The sequence below is a fragment of the Hakea prostrata genome, chromosome 11 (assembly GCF_041222555.1).
Source record: "Hakea prostrata isolate BN-2017 chromosome 11, UWA_Hpros_2, whole genome shotgun sequence".
NCBI classification, from domain to species: domain Eukaryota; kingdom Viridiplantae; phylum Streptophyta; class Magnoliopsida; order Proteales; family Proteaceae; genus Hakea; species Hakea prostrata.
This window is the reverse complement of record NC_142610.1, coordinates 22976623-22995791: the sequence shown is the minus strand read 5'-3', so window position 1 is coordinate 22995791 and position 19169 is coordinate 22976623. Positions and strand designations below refer to the sequence as shown.

At 34.7% G+C, this 19169-nt stretch overlaps 1 non-coding gene across 1 annotated transcript; it reads left to right on the top strand.

Annotated features, from left to right (window-relative positions):
- The first annotated feature begins 7679 nt into the window (after window positions 1-7679).
- LOC149000987 (RNase MRP) lies at window positions 7680-7891 on the top strand. The gene has a single exon (XR_016170912.1).
- Window positions 7892-19169: the final 11278 nt, after the last annotated feature.

Genomic DNA, 19169 nt, shown 5'->3' with positions numbered 1-19169 from the left:
GGATAGAATTGATAAGGGCCTGTTTGGTAACATGAGTTTAAAGATTTCAAATATTTAGAAATTTCAAATCTATAGATTTCAAATCTATGGAGTTATAATTTGTAAAATTAGGTGTTTGGTTGTGGAATGAAATCAGTGGATTCATCCTAAAAAACTATTTGATCGACGTGATTTTTGTGAATGTGCAAATGTATAGCTTTTTTGAAATCTCTAGATTTCACCCCTTACCCATAAATCTACAGATTCACATTTTTAGTGTAAAAATGTGAATCTCTAGATTTCATGAATCTAGAGATTTTTACAACCAAACGGGTATAATTCTCAGATTCATGAATCCAGAGATTTGAAATCCCTGAATTCATGTAACCAAACAGGCCCTAAGATTGTCCATTGATTCTAAAGATTTTGTTGTAGAATCGCTTAAAAATTGCAAGAATAGCATAAAAATCAAAATAAAATATATATCGTTTCGCCCCTTGGTTTCGGTTCGCCGGAGGCGATATCACCGAATTTCGGCAATATTTCCTTAAGTGGAATGATGCAACCAGTGTCACAGGTATAAAATGTAGAACATATTTGCAATCTATTCTAATAATTGCAATGAACATGAGATAATTCAAGAAGAAAGATAATATACTGACTAGTTCAACCACGTTTTTGTTTGGCATATTTATTTGGGAATATAAACAGATACATGGTGCGAAATTATTATTTTTTTTTTTGAAAAGCTAATAAACAACCATCTTATTGAGTATGTGTTTCTAGCTGTTTTAAATTGATGAAATTTCAGAAAACCTAAAAGAGAAAATCACATTCACGGTTGGTTGGTTTCTTGTCTAGCCACCTTACCTTGTTGTAGTTGATCTCAAAGAATCGATCTCTATCTAGTGTTTTTATTTATCAATGTTCCAGCCAAACTATTCTCCCGCCAAGTATATTAAAGAACTTTCCCATTTCAATCAAATATGCAATGTAAAAAATTCTAAAAAAGATCTAAAAAAGATCTCAAACCGGCATGAGCTCCATATGAGACAATCTGCCTGGGTGGAGAGGATCTGAATCCCTAATTTACTAAAGTCATTTGCGGAATAAAAACAATGGTAACTTTACCTTAGAGGGAATTATTATAAATACAACCAAAGAGTCGCAATGAAGTCTTTGATCATTAGACTCATTACCAATTGAGCAACAACCTTTTAGTCATTGAACCTTATTAATTAAAATTGGTAGGATTAACTCTGGATCACCCATTATAAAGTTCAGATTTAATTAAATAAATTCAATGGTTAGATTTAATTCACCACCTTTCAACCATATTTAAGCATTTTTTTTTTGTAATTAATACTTAGATGTGGATGGGTCTCTTTTCCAAGATCGAAGAGCTGTAGGATATGGGAGTATGGCACGAGATCACCGAAATCATATGCTCTTCTGTTTCGGTCGCATAGTCGAACCCCAAGAAATTCTGAAGGTTGAAGCCGTAGCCATTCGACAAGTATTAATATGGGCTATCGGCTTCAAATTGACCAAGATTGAGGTAGAGTCAGATAATCAACCTATCATTTATATCCTAGAAAATCACCTCTCTGATGCACCTTGGAAGGTTTATCCAATTATCGCAAACATCTTTCACCTCAAGGAGTCTTTCGAGACTATCTCATTCAAACACGCCCTACGTGAAGCTAACATGGTGGCGAATTCCTTAGCTAAAGAGAGTGTTCTCACACAATAAACATTCTTAACTATCAACACCCCCTTATTTACTGACTTTTACTTCTTTTACTTTTTGATATGTCAGGCTTAAGTTGTCATAGAGGTTTTTCCTATCTAACTTCTAACCTCAAAAGAATAATACAAATTAAAAAAAATAAAAAAAATTCACACACACACACACACATATAGATGTGGGCCCCACAAGGTTGTGCCTTAAAAAACAAGTAGGCTTGTATACGATTCTAGTTTTCAGTATTCAAAGTTGGTACACCCCCGAAACCATACCAATTGACACCCTTACATTTGGCACGTTGCCTTTTGAGGCTCTAAATCACCAAGGATATAATTGATAAGATTGCTCATTGATCTTGAAAATTTTGCTACAAAATATCTTCCTAATTTGAATTATTTTAAGGAATTATTCTATATAGATTCTCTTCCTTAACCACATTTGGCACATTGCCTTTTGAGGCTTGAACAGAATTGGTAAAATTGTCCTTGAACTTGAAGATTCTGCTATACAATCGTGAGAGAAATCGCAAAAAATCTCTAATATATCGAGATTTTAACAGTATATCGTGATATATCGGTTGATTATATATCGCGATTTTTGGATCATATCGGTTTCGTCAGCAATATCAGAATTTTGGCAAAATGTTGTACCATGTACTTGTCTCTTCAGTAGTAGCTGGTGGTTTCCGGTGATTCCTTCTGCAACTCCGGCTTTCACTCCCAAGCCCTCGTTATAGGGGTTTCCGGTTTTTTCAAGAAAACGAAAACAGAAAGTGAAAAAGCCAAACCAGCGCTTTTCAAGAATTACTACTGAATAAAGAATGAAACTGAAAAAGACAAACCAGCCCTTGTTGAATTTGAATTAAAAATTTCACCAAACATTTGACTATGGGATTCTGCTATACCCAGAACCCAGTTGGCCACGAGTCCGGATCAGCTCCCCCGACGGTTTCTGACCACACAAAGCAGTGGGGCCCACGGTGAAAACACTTTTTGGAAAAACACAAAAAAAAAAAAATTTAAATTTTACCCGTGGGCCCCACGTTTTGTGTGGTCAGGAACCCGTCGGGGAGCACTCTGTGCTACCCCGACGGGGTGAGGATCCAGATTCGTTGGCCACACCATCATCAAGTCATCAACTAGGGTTCATTTTGTATTTCTTTTTTTTTTTACCGATAAGTATGGTTTAAATTTATAAAAATAAATAAATAAATGGTCACGATTTCGACTACTCATTCTATCCTCACCGTACCCAGCTCAGTTCTACGCATTAATTGCACAGCACTAAAATTCTATCATATCAATTAAGGAAAGGATTTTATTTGCATAGCAATTGCTGCCAGCAGTCAACAGTGGAAATTGCTTCTACATGTACAAGAAACTATCCAATGGCGTTAAATCAAAGAGAGGGGGTATAGATGTAAATAATTTTTTCTCGAAATCTCACCATATGTTATCCTGGATCTCGCTGGAACTCTCAATTTTTACTTTATTTTTGTAGATTTTGGCTGAATTTTCACTTGCAACTATTCTTAGCACATCTACAACAAGAAAGATCAATCATTCTCTACTTGTTTTATGAATTTATGATTTAATGACTTATATAGAACATCTAATGATTATATAGTTATTTTGTTCTTGAACCAGGCGCTTGAACTAACTATTTTTTTAAATCTACGCTAACTGATTCCACACTATTAGAATTTATATCAGCTACAAGCAATAGAGAAGTGCATAACTCTATGATTTTTTATACAACAAAGAAACCTTATAAGCATCAGAAAGGCTAGTGAATTTTACCTTTGACACCTGGCATTTTACCTTTAATTTCATGGTTAGGAAGTTTTCAGATGAATGCAAAAGCATTAAGATATCCAAAGAAAGAGAATTTCATTACATCAACTTTTACATTATATTCCTACAGATGACCACTAATAGTCACAAACCCAAGGAAAAAAGAAAAAAAAAAAAGTACAGTAGTGAGGGAGGTAAACCCTAAAATTAGAAAGACAGACCTTTGAGTTTGGACTTGCAGATTCTGAGGTTTCGTTTCCATCTTGCTAGGGATTTGTTAAACTCAATCCGGGTTTTCTGTTCGACGGTGAGACTGGAAGGAGAATCGCTTAGGAGACAATCGTCGTCAGTAAATTGAACGACTATGTAAATTGCTTGGTTGCACACTCGTAGAAATCCCACTATTAAACTTGGTAGGATTAACTCTGGATCACCCATTATAAACAGTTCAGATTTAATTAAATAACTTCAATGGTCAAATTTATTTCACCATCGTTCAACTATATTTAAGCATTTTTTTTGTAATTAATACTAAAATGTGGACGGGTCTCTTTTCCAAGATCGAAGAGCTGTAGGATATGGGGGTATGGCACGAGATCACCGAGGTCATATGCTCTTCTGTTTCGGTCGCATAGTCGAACCCCATTCGACAAGTATTAATATGGGCTATTGGCTTCAAATTGACCAAGATTGAGGTAGAGTCAGATAATCAACCTATCATTTGTATCTTAGAAAATCACCTCTCTGATGCACCTTGGAAGGTTTATCCAATTATCGCAAACATCTTTCACCTCAAGGAGTCTTTCGAGACTATCTCATTCAAACACGTCCTACGTGAAGCTAACATGGTGGCGAATTCCTTAGCTAAAGAAAGTGTTCTCACACAATAAACATTCTTAACTATCAACACCCCCCCCCCTTATTTACTAGCTTTTATTTGTTTTTACTCTTTGATATGTCAGGCTTAGGTTGTAATAGGGGTTTTTCCTATCTTACTTCTAAACTCACAAGAAGAATTTAAAAAAAAAAAAAAAAAAAAAAAAACACACACACAAACACACACATAAATGTGGGCCCCACAAGGTTGTGTGTTAAAAAAACAAGTTGGCTTGTATCAAGCCCATTAGGAGGGTGGGGGCATGGGAGAAAAGTCAGACAACCTGCCTGAGTGGTGAGGATTTGAATCCCTATTTTACTCCAGTCATTTACAGAAGAAAAAAGGGTAGTTTATATTAGGGGGAATTATTACATATACAACCGGAGAGTCACAGTGAGGTCTTTGATCATTAAGACTCATTACCAATTGAGCAAATTTTGAGTTATTGAGCCTCACTAATTAAAATTAGATGAATGCAACTTTGAACCTCTGATCTCGTTTTTTGATAATCTACCTTTGCTATTTATATAAATAAGGCTATGCAAAGCCAGGTCTGAATCCCAAATGAATAATAACATTAGTTTCATTCTTTTTATTGTGATTACCTGGATTTCTGGAATACAAAAAGATAATATTATCATTGCCCTCATTAGTTGAGATATAACTTGTTTACCTATTTCGTATGAGGGACTGATCTTTTCCTTTGATGATCAACCCACCAAGTGTTGATTGAGACTTTTATTTTTCGCTTGTTTCACAATGAAGTTGTTATATTGACAACCAAATTCATTTGGAAGTTTGACAACAAAACTCTTTTGAAGATGATTATCTAAGATGATACAAATCTAGCACCCCACTTCAAAGCAAATTATTGTTGGGTGAGCATGGTAATGAAAGTGCAATATATAATCAGTAAATTAACCTTGTGACGATGAAAATTTAACATAAGCACGACTAGCACCTAATTCAAAGTCTTCCAAGTGTGACGATTAATTTGTTTTAAGATGAGGTTGATAGTTTCAGACTTTGGTTTTTTTGTTATAGAGCGTAGTTGCAACTGTGGCGGCTCAACGATTATGCCGTCTCCCAACTCATCATTTCTCCGATGTTGATGACTTAGGTTCATTGTCTTCAAAAGGGAAAACCAAAGTTAATTGGAGTATGACAATGGTTAAGAAACGCTTAAGTAATACTTGAGGTATAAATTTAAAAAAAAAAAAAATTTTAAAAATTTATGTGTTCCATGAGATTGCTTATTATAGTGCATTTGAAGCGGAAACCGTGAATTTTCAAATTTAAATCTAATTTCTTCAAAGTCTAACGCTTAAAATAATGAGAACAAATGAAAGCCCTTAAGAAATTTTTAAAAAAATCAAGGACCATGGAAAGTTTCAGCCCTGTTTAAACATCTCCTCTAATGTCATTTAGGAGAGCTGTCGAAATTAAAGGACATTTTTCTAAATTAAAGACATTGCTAACAAAAAAATCTCATTGTGGTGAATTACAAAAGTTTAGAAATACTAAAGTGATTAGATGAATTACAATTGGTACTTTCAGGAATATCTATGCTTCATGGCTCCAAAAACCATAACATAAATTGCACATACCGACCAAGGCAATAATTCTTATTTAGATTTTTATTGGTTTCCCCCAATCTCTTAAATTTGTTCAATCAATTATCACACAATTTTCTGCCAAAATGATTCTCAAATAATCTAACAAAATCCCAAGCTAATTCGTAGACCTAAGTCCAACAAATCTCATATATAACGAATTGAGTATTGAATTTTATTTTGATCGTTATCCTCATAAATCACATAGGTTTGCTTGGATATTAATTAGTTATATAAATGCATAACTCATTCATACACAAAAAATCACCCACCATCCACATGATTTTAACCCAAGCATCATTATCCTTTGGTGGAGGAAAGTTCAATTATTATGAAGAAAAAAGAAATATTAGTCTGGTACACCATTGCAGGGTTGCTCAGTTGGTAACACTAACACGTCTTAGTGAAAAGATCGTGAATTCAATTCTAGCTGGTGGTATATTATATAATACTATCATCCACAATATATAAAAAAAATTACTTATTCTTAAAAAGAAACAGTTACCCACATAATCCTATGGCTTGTAAAGGTGTCTAATAAAATTTGTAACATGATAAGATTTTTATAAATACAAAAAGATAAATCAAAGAGATAGAAAATGAATTCACTACTAACATGGTGAGAAATTTTCCAACCATATGTATTTATTCTTATCTTGTCAGTTCCCAACATTTTATACCCAAAAATCCTTGTTCAAGTGGTTAAAAACCGAAATGGACGGTCGATATCTCGTAAATATCGTTTCGGCCCTTGGTTTCGGTTCGCCGGGGGCGATATCACCGAATTTCGACGATATTTCCTTCCATGCAACCAGTGTCACAAGTATAAAATGTATAACATATTTGCAATCTATTCTAATAATTGCAATGAACATGAGATAATTCAGGAAGAAAGATAAAATACTGACAAGTTCCACCACGTTTTTGTTTGGCATATTTTTTGATAAGCTGATATACAACTATTTTATTGAGTATGTGTTTCTCCCTCTTTTTAATTGATGAAATTTCAGAAAACCTAAAAGAGAAAATCACATTCACGGTTGCTTTCGTGTCTAGCCACCTTGTTGTAGTTGATTTCAAAGAAACGATGTTTATGTAGTGTTTTTATTTATCTTGTTCCAGCCGAACCATGTTCTCCCACAAGATTATTAGACACGGCTAGCTAAAATGGCAATGATAGTCAAAGAAGGATTTTTATCGAGCTCCAACATTTATTTTCAACCCAATAACGAAAAGATTTGTAGTCACCGTTTGAGCAAACAAACTAGAAGAGAGTTAGTAATATGCATTCTGCAATGTTCGAACTCATAACCTCTTTACTAAGAAGAAGTGGTCTTACCAATCGACTAACCCTGCATTGGCGTGTTAGAACTTAGAACACGCAATCAAAACATGAGAAGATAAAAATCCACAAATCCTTACGATTTTATCTTCTAGTCTTTATTTTAGCTTGATCAGATTTTTAGCGAAGAGATAAGTCTCAGGTTTTGGCTTTTAATAACCCACTCATCGAGTCAGCCACTCAGGTGAGATGTTGCAAGGGACTTCGATGCCCAAAGCTTTCAACGATATTTTATAGGAAAGGAGCTTCCAGCTCTTAATCCCACATCGGTAAGCCAGAAGACTTTTTTAAACTTTATTAATATTCTACCAATACAACAATAAAATTAACACTTGATTGGAGTGAGTGGGCTTCGGTTCATTGAACCACGGCCCAGGAAAGTCCCCGGGCCATCAGCACAGAGATGTGGCCTTGGAAACAAGGAACTTCGACGGTTGGCTAGTAGTTGAGCCTGAACCACACCGCGAAGTAGTTGGCCGATTGTTATACAGTTATTCACTCGATCCCTTGGATTAACTGAACGGGGCTTACAATCCAGTGCCTTTTATTTTGAATCCGGATCTAACCACACACACATATATCTCTAAAAAGTGTTTTTCACCGTGGGCCCCACTGATATATGTGGTCAGGAAGCGTCTTTGTGCTCGGTGATCCGGACTCTTCTATTTTTAGTGCAGGAATCTCATTCATAAGTAGTTCTCCATTCCCCTTTTTTCTCATTGTGATATTTCAATCATTCCCGACAATGCAATAGAGGCCATCGAGAAGCTACTGAATATCGTAAAAATTGTGGGCATTGGAATAGCCATTCCTCCCATTTCGTCAAAGATAAACCTCCTACACATGCTCAAGGCTCTTGCCTGAGTTGTAGGAGCTATTTTTTATTTGTTACAAGCCCAAACAAAGTCTCCAACCATGGCCATTGATGATATGTGGTCGGAAGACAGCGTCTTTGTGCTCGGTGATCCGGACTCTTCTATTTTTAGTCAGTGGGAATCTCATTCATAAGTAGTTCTCCATTCCCCTTTTTTCTCATTGTGATATTTCAATCATTCCCGACAATGCAATAGAGGCCATCGAGTAAAAGCTGAGGGGGAGAATATCGTAAAAATTGTGGGCATTGGCATGAATAGCCATTCCTCCCATTTCGTCAAAGATAAACCTCCTACACATGCTCAAGGCTCTTGCCTGAGTTGTAGGAGCTATTTTTTATTTGTTACAAGCCCAAACAATAGATTCAATAAGTTCTTGCCAATAACCATGGCCACTGATGGAATAGGAGAGCACTCATCTTGGGGTGGACTTATTACTCAATAGCTCCGATACTTGACTAATGCACTCATCAAATATGATTCAAACTTCAGTATTGCACATTTATTTATTTTGTTCATTATTTTTTTACGGATATGTATGGTTAGAAAAGTTATAAAAAAAAGTAAATGAATGGTCAAGATTTAGATCTCGACTACTCATTCCATCCTTATCGTACGCAGCTTGATGCTATGCATTAATTGCATAGCACCAAAAACCAAAACCCAAAACTCAAAACTCTATCCCATCAACTAAGGAAAGGATTTTTTTTTTTTCTTCCTGAAGAGCTAACATATAGAGGGGGAATATTACTAATATAGGTGCCACCGGATGAGTACAAACCCAGGACTTCTCTGTGGGAGGATAGGCTTTTAACCGCTCTACTAATCCACCATTGGCAAAGAAAGGATTTTTATTTGCTCAGCCGTTGACAATGGTATTGCGCCACAGGTACAAGAAACTTGTGCAAAAACGATAAATCAAAGAGAGGGGGATCGATGTAGATATTTTTTTTTTTTGTTTTTTACATTTAAATGATTTATTATTTATAAAAAAGGAGTTTGTTATTTAACAAATTTACAAAATCAAATCCTTAAATCTACTCCACGCTAGAAATCAACATATTTAAAGAAGAACAACAACCCTTCTACTTCACTAGTTCTTGTCCTCATCTTGTGCAAACACCTCGAAGGTTTAGACTCAACAACCCACCGAGAGAAGAACAACAACCACCGTTTTTGCCCTCAAAGCCATTTTCAAGGGGTCTTTTACCGCCTTTGATAGTGATTTTGATAATAATAGTAACGAACATGTCCTTCTCGAATCCGGATCCTCACCCCATCGGGTTCACGGCCACACAGAACAGTGGGGCCCACGGATGAAATTTTTAAATTTTTTTTTTTTTTTTTTCAAAAAGTGTTTTTTCACGGTGGGCCCCACTATTTTGTGTGGTCGGGAACCCATCCGGGAGCTGATCCGGACTCGTTCTTCTCCCTCCTTATTCAATATGCTCCAATGCTGCAAGTCCTTTTTTGTTGGTAAAAGGGAAGGGTTCCTGGTGTTTCTCCCTATTTTTAATTGATAAAATTTCAAAAAGGAAACAAAAAATTTGAGATTTTTATCGGGCAAGTCATATCAATATATGATAATTCAGTAACGAGTTACCAACTATAGATTAACGGCTGATTTAATACAAAAGAATGGCATCAAAAGCTGATAAAAAATTAAAAAAAAAAAGAAATTTTTCTTGAACATAAAGCGTTTCTTTTAAGTTCACATATGTTCTTATTTGAGAGAACGCGAGTGATGAAAACCTAAAAGAGTTTATTTTCAACCCAATATCGAAACAAACTAGAAAAAAGTTAGTAATATATCTTCTGCAATGGTTGAACCCATAAATAATCTTTTCACTAAGAAGTAATGGTCTAACCAATCGACCAACCCTATATGTGTCATGTTAAAATATACACTTATAACATGAACAGATAAAAATCCACAAATCGCTATAACTGGACATTTTATAAAATCCACAAATCCCTATAACCACGGCCACTGATGGAATGGGAGAGCACTCATCTTGGGGTGAACTTACTACTTAGATGTTTTCAGCAGTTTCTCTTTCTTTGAAAAACCCAAACAATTACTATAACTATGGAAAGTAATTGTTTTGTGTCTAATGAGGCTCAATAACTCCGATACTTTGATGAACATCAATTTGAACCGAAGAATCTCCTCATTTCATTTGTTGAAGGATTAATGTGAACCAAAGAAAATTAGAGCCCTTAATGCTTTTCCAAGTGTTGTGCTTAATTCTTTGTTTCATTTATTGAATATTTTAACACCAGCCAGATTAAAATGAAAATCCCTTGTTTTCATAGTTTTTAATATTCAATCTCAAATGACCAGGTTGTCGACAAGGGACCGGCCCTCACATTCACCTTCCTGCAATTTTTTTTTTTTGTTTTTTTTTGGGGGTGTCTGTTAATTATCCAACCATCATAATTAAAAATCGTGCTTTAAAAAAGATTAATCTTCTTTTACAAGTCCTAATATCTTGTTCACGAGCAACAGAATAATTTTTGGTGCGTTAATGAGAAAAACATATTTTTTTTTAAAGAGAAATGTTATTTCACTAATTTGAATGATACTATTCATACTTAATAAGTAACAAGTTTTCATGAAGTGGTGGCAAAATGTACCACTTATACAAATCTTTTCATTTCTAATATTAGACATTTTAAGAAAAATTCCGAAACAGTGGAAAAAATAATTAAAAATTTTGAAAATAAAACTCATTGTTATTTTATTAATAAAGGAAAATTTTACTAAGAATGTGTCGAAGAGTTGTAAAATATTATTGTTGTGCACTAATTTAAAGTGGCATACAACTTAATCTCTGCTACCATGGCCTGCTTCGACAGTAGCAGCATCAATCTTCTTTTTTTTTGGTGAAACAGCAGCAGTTTCCATCTCCCTTTTTTTGGTAAAACAACAGCAGCAGGAGCATCCATCTTCAAGGGATCATCAGCTGTAGAAAATACTAAATCTTCTCTAATCACTTCTTCTAACCCTTTCTCGTGGAAGGGCATCTGGGTTACCTTGCAGATTTGTCTTAGTCACAGCATCATGGAAATTTTCATAAAGAAACCCATAAAGTGAATGCTTGGTATTCATGGCAAGACCCAACTTCTCTGGTGGAAATCACTGATCTTTGTGAAGGAATTTATGGTACAGGAGATGGAGGTTCTTACACAGGGCGGATGTTGGAAGGAGAAGATGGAGCGACTTACAACATGAATGGCGTGAGAAGGAGGTTCTTGGTTCAGTGGGTTTGGAACCCTATTGTGAATTATTGCTCTGGTCCTAATGCACTCGATCAATAGCAATAGCAATAGAGGGTCTCAGGCCCTCTGTGAGATCATCGTCGCAGTTAACATAAGCGAAGAAAACAGTTCAGTTAACAATATTTCCATTATGATTTGTGGTTTAATTTCGTTTTGTTTTTGCTGTTTTCATTTAGTTTTTAGATATTCCGTTATGGTTTGAAGTGTGATTGAACAAATGATCTTTGAAATGATCAGACTTAGAGTCGCTGGATCAGAACGTTTGAAAATGTCTTACAGGCAAAGTATTCTTGAAACCAAGGTTTAAAGTATCGGTATCGAGTATCGTATCGAGTATCGTATCGGTCGTGTGATTTTAAGAGACGTATCGTCTTGTATCGAGTATTGTATCGCTCTGGCTAATATATTTTAGTGTAATTCAATGGAGAGATGTATCGAGATGTATCGTATCAGTTGGGTCAAATATGGATACGTATCGGCAAGTATCGTATAGTCTCGTTGGATACTTTAAACCATGCTTGAAACTGAGGTGAGAAATTGAAGAAGACATTTTTCCGGCGACTGGGTTCGCTGGCTGTCGAACTTGCCATTTGCTTGTGTATTTGACCGAAAATTTAGAGATTTCGCCGTAATTTTCCGGCAAGATTGTGTAAAATCGACTCCTTTTTTTTTATTTTGTCAAATGTCGAACTCAAAAAATTTATAAAAAAAATATAAATAAATAAACAAATTGTCAAGATTTCAACTTCAATTACTCATTCTATCCTCACCTATGCAGCTCACACATTAATTGCACATAGCAATTGCTGCCAGCAGTCAACAGTATAGATGTAAATAAATTTTTTTTTTTGCTTTTTACATTTAAATGATTTATTATTTATAAAAAAACTTTTATTATTGTGCAAATTTACAAAATCAAATTCCTAAATCTGCTCGACTTTAGGAATCAATGAACCTCTACCTATAGAAGAACAACAACCCACCAACTTCATTGGTTCCTGCCCTCATCTTATGCAAATCTGCTCGACTCTAGGAATCAATGAACCTCTACCTATAGAAGAACAACAACCCACCTACTTCACTGGTTCTTGCACTCATCTTATGCAAACACTTCGAAAGTTTAGACTCAACAACCCACTAAGGGAAGAACGGCAACCACCCATTCTACTCTCAAAACCATTTTCAAAGGGTCTTCTACCGCCCTTGATAGTGATTTTGATAATAATTATAACAAACCTTGCTCTTCTCAAGTCCTTAAAAAGCAAAACACAATGAAATTTTATTATTTCTCACATAAATTGTGCACATTTTCCACCGCAATGCATACTTGTTGGTTTCTTCCAATCTCTTATAATTGTTCATTCAACTTTTCTACAACCTTACAAAATCTCATATTAATTTTTAGGCTTGTTTCCAATAGACATCATATGGGAAGAAAGTGAGTATTGAATTCATTTAGATCATTACCCTAAGAATCACGTAGATTTGCTTTGATATTGATTAGTTATATAAATGCATAACTCATTCATACACAATGTTTGAACAATTCCCTCCAACCATGCTGGAAAATCACTCTCCATCCTCATGGGTGTCATCCAAATATCCTCATCCTATGGTGGAGGAAAGTTCAAACATTGCGAGTTAAGAGAAATTTAGTCCAACACAATCCTATGGCTAATAATGATTTCTAATAGAAATTCTAATATAATAAGATTTACACAAATAGAGTTAGATAAATAAAGAGATAAGAGTATGGATCATCAAAAAACATGGGGAGAAGATTTTCCAACCCATATATACTTATCAAGTCAAATCCCAAATATCACAAGTTCCAAGTGGAAACCGTGCCTTAAACTAAGTTTTTCCCAAATTTAGGGAATGTCGGTAAATTTACGGAGGCCTTAAAGCACTAACACCCCATTTTATGTTAAAAAAACGCAAAAACCCAAAATTGAATTTTTATCGGATATAGTTGTCCAATTTATTACTGAGAACAGTTAAATCAATGTTTATTTTGTTTCAATTCCAAAAATATCCCTATAATAAATAATATCTTGACTGTTTTCAATGATAAATTGGTCAAATATATCCAATGAAAATTCAATTTTGGGGTTTTTTTGTTTTTTAACCATAAAGTGGGGTGTTAGTGCTTTAAGGCTTCCATTTTGGGTGCCAGTGCAATTTGCTCTAGATAAAATGAAGAAATAATTGGAGCTTTCCTTAGAGCCAGAGTTAATAGTAACATGACAACAGTTAATAAACACTATAGCCATACTTCATGTATAAACAAAAACCAATCCCATGGTTAACAAAAACTTTAATCATACTTAAGGTGTAAATAAAAACCAATCCCCTGATTCATGAGATTGGTCATTACACTGCATGTAAGCCATGAATTTCTAAAATTGAATGTAATCTCTTCAAGGTGTAATAGCTTAAGAAAATGACAACAAATGAGAACCTTTTCTATAGTTAACATCCAATTCTTACTGATACTGTAGAAAATTAAGCTTAAGATTCAATATAATTTAGAAGACAAACCACTTCTAAGTTTAAAATTTTGCATCAACTAATTCTTCTCCATTGCAATTTTATGGTTTCAATTAAGGAAGTAAGGTTTAGTTGTTGTGAAAATTGTACAAGAGGAGAAGAACTGGAGCTAGGATTTTTTATGAAACATATGAACAGTAGTCGAGATTTTGATGTTAAAATCTGAAATAGATGGTTGATCTCGATTGTCATCAGCATATGATGTACTACAGTTCCCAATCAGCAGCATGGGATGTACAACACTTTGCCAATGCATGATTAGTTGAGTGGTTTCATACTTCTTAATGGTGAAGTTATGGGTTCGACCCATGCGGCAAAAGAAAAATGAGAGACTGGATGAGACGGTTCTTCAATTCTACTGGTCCAAATAGGATGAAGGTGAGAATAGCCTGGGTTGAAAAGGGTATAAAATATGAATACAGGAACCTAGATCTTCTCAACAAAAGCTCTCTACTTCTGCAAATGAACCCAATTCACAAGAAGATCCCTGTTCTGAAACCCATCTGCAAATCACTTGTCATAATTGAATACATTGATGAGTTTTGGAAAGACTCATCTGTTAGAAGAAGAGCTTGGGAACAGATGGGTCTCCCATTATGAACCAACACAGGGATCTTGTTCTGGATTGGGTTCCATCTTCAACAGAAAAAGGGCTTTTTGTTTTCAAGATTCTCTTCTCTCTGATCATACCTGACGCCCTTCTCAGCTAAGGCAATTTTCTCCCCATTGTCACTGAATCTCAGGTCTAGCAGACTAGCTTTGACTTACAGAAGCAGCGAGAGAAATAAGTTTTGCGGAGGTGCTGTGTTTCACAGGGATTAATTCATTGGGTTTATTTAAAATTTAAATAGTCTTGCTTGCAAATAATAATTTTGATATGATAATGTTGAAGCTAAAGAAGGATGGGTTGTTCTAGTGATTCTGATATAGAACTCTTAACGATAACGAACCTTAACCAAAAAATGTAAAGATAATGACCTAATTTCGATATGAAACATTGAAACCAACTAAAACTGTCCAATTGATTGTACCATAATTACATTCACTCGTATACGCGTTTAAGTACAAAAAGAAAAGATCAATAAGAACACCTAATTCAATTCAATGGATGTTCTTCACTTCCACAAGGTCGAAGAATACTTGCATAAGCAGTGATCATTCGACAATTAAAGTAGCAATACAACAACAATTAAAGTAGAAGACAAAACCAAAAGTTACCCATTTCAGAAGACATCCATGCACATCTAAATCCTGAATTTCTTCTACATCTTTCACCCGATATGTATATCCCAGCATATGTTAAGACATTTGATAATTGATGATTTGCCAATTAGTCTTTTCTCAACTTTCATCATATGCCATTTGTCACTTCAACAATTTGCCACATAAGCTCTTTCCAGAATCCCAATTCTTCTCCATAGCAATTTTATGATCTCTACTAAAAAACATGATTTAGTTATTGTGAAAATTATACAAGAAGGAAAGAATTAGGGCTAGGATTTTTTATGTTTCAGCAATTGAAGAACTGAGAATATCACATAAAATAAGGGACAAATGGACTTGTTTTAAAAAAAAATATTAAAAATATCCAGGGGCATAAATATGGACTTGTTTCAAATAGTTATATAATTGCTTTTTTCTTTCTTTGGTGGTGAGGTGTAAAATAAGTAACTGATTTTCATGTCTATTTACCTATGAATTTTGCTCTACCAAAAAAAATTTTTAAATTATCTTCTTTTGAACCCATAACCTATTTTTTAATCAAAAGCCATTAAAAAGGGTTCCTGACATTAAAGAACATCACAAACAAGAAAAACTCCAGGTAGCAAATCACAAAGTTTGAAACACCAATATGATTAAATGAATAATTATTAGTGATAGGTTTCGAAAATCCTTGAACGCAAAGAAATTTTTTTTATTTATTACATAAAATTGTGCATATTTTCCACTATAATGCATACTTACATGTTTATTGGTTTCTTCCAATCTCTTATATTTGTTCAATCAACCTTCGTACAACTTTCCAAAATCTCATATTAATTTCTAGGCCTGTGTCCAATAGACATCATATGGGAAAATTTGAGTATTGAATTTATTTAGATCGTTACCCTAAGAATCATGTAGATTTGCATTAATATTGATTAGTTATATTAATGCATAACTCATTCATACACAATGTTTGAACAATTCCCTCAAACCATGTAAGAAAATCACCCCGCTTCCACGTGCGTCTCATCCAAATATACTCATCTTGTGGTGGAGGAAAATTCAATCATTGCGATTGAAATGAAATTCAATCCTACACAATCCTATGGCTAATTTCTATTAGAAATTCTAACATAATAAGATTTACACAAATAGATAAAGAGAGATACAAGCATGGATCATGAGAAGATTTTTCCAACCCATATCTACTTATCAAGTCAATTCCCAACATTAGTGGCCCCGAGGTGGGACCCACATGAGAAGATGCTTAGCCCTAGTTGAGTTGAATCACCAGAAGACACAACTCGGGCAATAGTAGATTTGAGTTGGGATCCACAAATGAACGAGTCAAGCTTCTTAACTCGCTCTCACGCTCTTTAACTCGAAACCCGTTTCCAAGTAACCCGTCCGTCTCGTTCCTTGGCATTAAAGCTGCTTCCTCTTTGAGCTTCTCATTCTCCATCTTGATCTTCTCAACCTACAAAACAAACCTCCAAAGCCACCATTTCCTTCTTATTATTCCTCTTCTTCTTATTCTGTTTGGGAGTGTAAATCATGATATTCTACATATACTTGTTCAGTTGACCATTTTAAGTAATAATTGTTCAAATGAAACAAGTATGGCCTGATAACTATATCTTTATTCATCTCACTCTACTTTCGGTTAAGTAATTGATAAAATTGCAAGTGTCCAGGTTTTAGGCTGCTTCAGAGTGCTCAGACATCTTCTCGACATATGACAAGTGTGGTTGAGAGGCCTCATCCAAAGGTTCTCAACTAGTTAAGGACCTAGAATAATAAAAAGTTAGGGTTCCACGTTCGCAGATCTTTTTTCCCAAAACTATGAAAGAAACCCTTTTTTGTGAATTTGATTTATTTGGAAGTAAACTGATGTAATTTATAAAATTTCGTATTTTTAATTACCAAACTATCCCAACATTTTAACCCTTGGATTAGTTAAGAACAGTTGTCACAATAACACGCCTGCGCGAATAAAAATCCATCTCCGGGGAAGGGGGGGGAGAGGGGGCGCCGGGGGGGGGGGGGGGGGGGGGGACCGGGCGGGGGGGCGGAGCCGAGACAAAAGAGAGGGGGCAAAAAAAAGAGCGGGGGGGGGGGAGCCCCAATTCCCCCCCCATTGGCCCCCCATTAGGATCCTACCTATGAATTATTTTAGGAATAATTACTATTGTTTCCCTATACTTTGATTTTATTATTACTGTATTATCCCTGTGTTTTTTCAAAATTACTAATCCAATCTTTAATTTTGTCTACAATTACTAATGCCCCCTACCGTTAAATTCCGTTAGTTTATTGATTATGTGGCACTTTTATATTTTTCAAAAATCCCAAAATACCCTTATACTTATCTCTTTACTTATTTACCCTTTTGTCAAATTACAATAATACCCTTAATTAACTGTGGAGAAAAAAGTAACTATAATCCGTTTTATTAAAAAAAAAACACCAAATAAAGAAAAAATGATTGAATAAAACTCAAATAGAAACCAAAGAGGAAGGAAAATTGAATTCAACTAAAATTGAAAACTAAAAATGACCTAAAATATTTTCAAAATAAATTAAGCTTATTGAAGGCGGAAAACCAAATCGGATTTTTACACACTCTAGAAGACGTCCATGCACGTCTAGATCTTCAATTTCTTCTACATCTTTCACCCTATATGTATAGCCCAGCATATGTTAAGATATTTGGGAATTTTTCTCTCAACTTTCATCATATGCTATTCATCACTTCAACAATTTGACAGATAAGCTCTTTTAGAATTCCAATTCTTCTCCATTTCAATTTTATGATCTCTACAAAAAAAAATCTATGCTTCGGCAATTGAAGAACAGAGAACATAAAATAAAAGGATAAAATAAAATAAGGAACAAAGGAACTTGTTTCAAATAGTTATATAATTGCTTTTTTTTTTTTGGCAGTGGGGTGTAAAATAAGTCACTGATTTTCATGTCCATTTACCTTTGATTTTTGTTCTACCAAAAAAAAAATTAATGTTCTATATTTCTAGTCAATTTAATATGAAAATTTTTTTTATTTCTCACATAAATTGTGTATATTTTCCACTGTAATGCAAACTTACATGTTTATTGGGTTTCTTCCAATCTCTTATAGTTGTTCAATCAACTTTCCAAAATCTCATATTAATTTCTAAGTCGGTGTCCAATATACGTTATATGGAAAAAAAATTTGAGTATTGAATTCATTTATATCATTATCTTAAGAATCATGTAGATTTGCATTGATATTGATTAGTTATATAAATGCATAACTCATTCATATACAATGTTTGAACAATTCCCTCAAACCATGTCAGAAAATCACCCGGCATCCATGTACGTCTCATCCAAATATCCTCATCTTGTGGTGGAGGAAAGTTCAATTATTGCAAGTGAAGAGAAATTTAATCCTACACAATCCTATGGCTAATAATGATTTCTAATAAAAATTCTAACATAATAAGATTTACACAAATAGATAAAGAGACATAAGAGTGGATCATCTACAAAACATGGGGAAAAGATTTTCCAACCCATATCTACTTATCAAGTCAATTCCCAACAATTTGTACCAAAAATTTTCCTTAACCCCCACCCCATATTACAAATTTACAATTGAGCATGGACCCTCCTAGTTAATACTTAATAGTGGCCCCAAGGTGGGACCCACATGAGAAGATACATCAGACGAATTCGGATCATCTCCCTGTCGAGGGAGCACAGAGTGCTCTCTCCTAGCTTCCTGACCACAAAAATCAGTGGGTCCCACTGGTGGAAAAAAAAATTTTTTTTTTTTTTCAAAAAGTGTTTTTTACCGTGGGCCCCACTGATCTTTGTGGTCAGGAAGAGTCTTTGTGCTCCCCATTGGGGTCGCTGATCCGAACTCG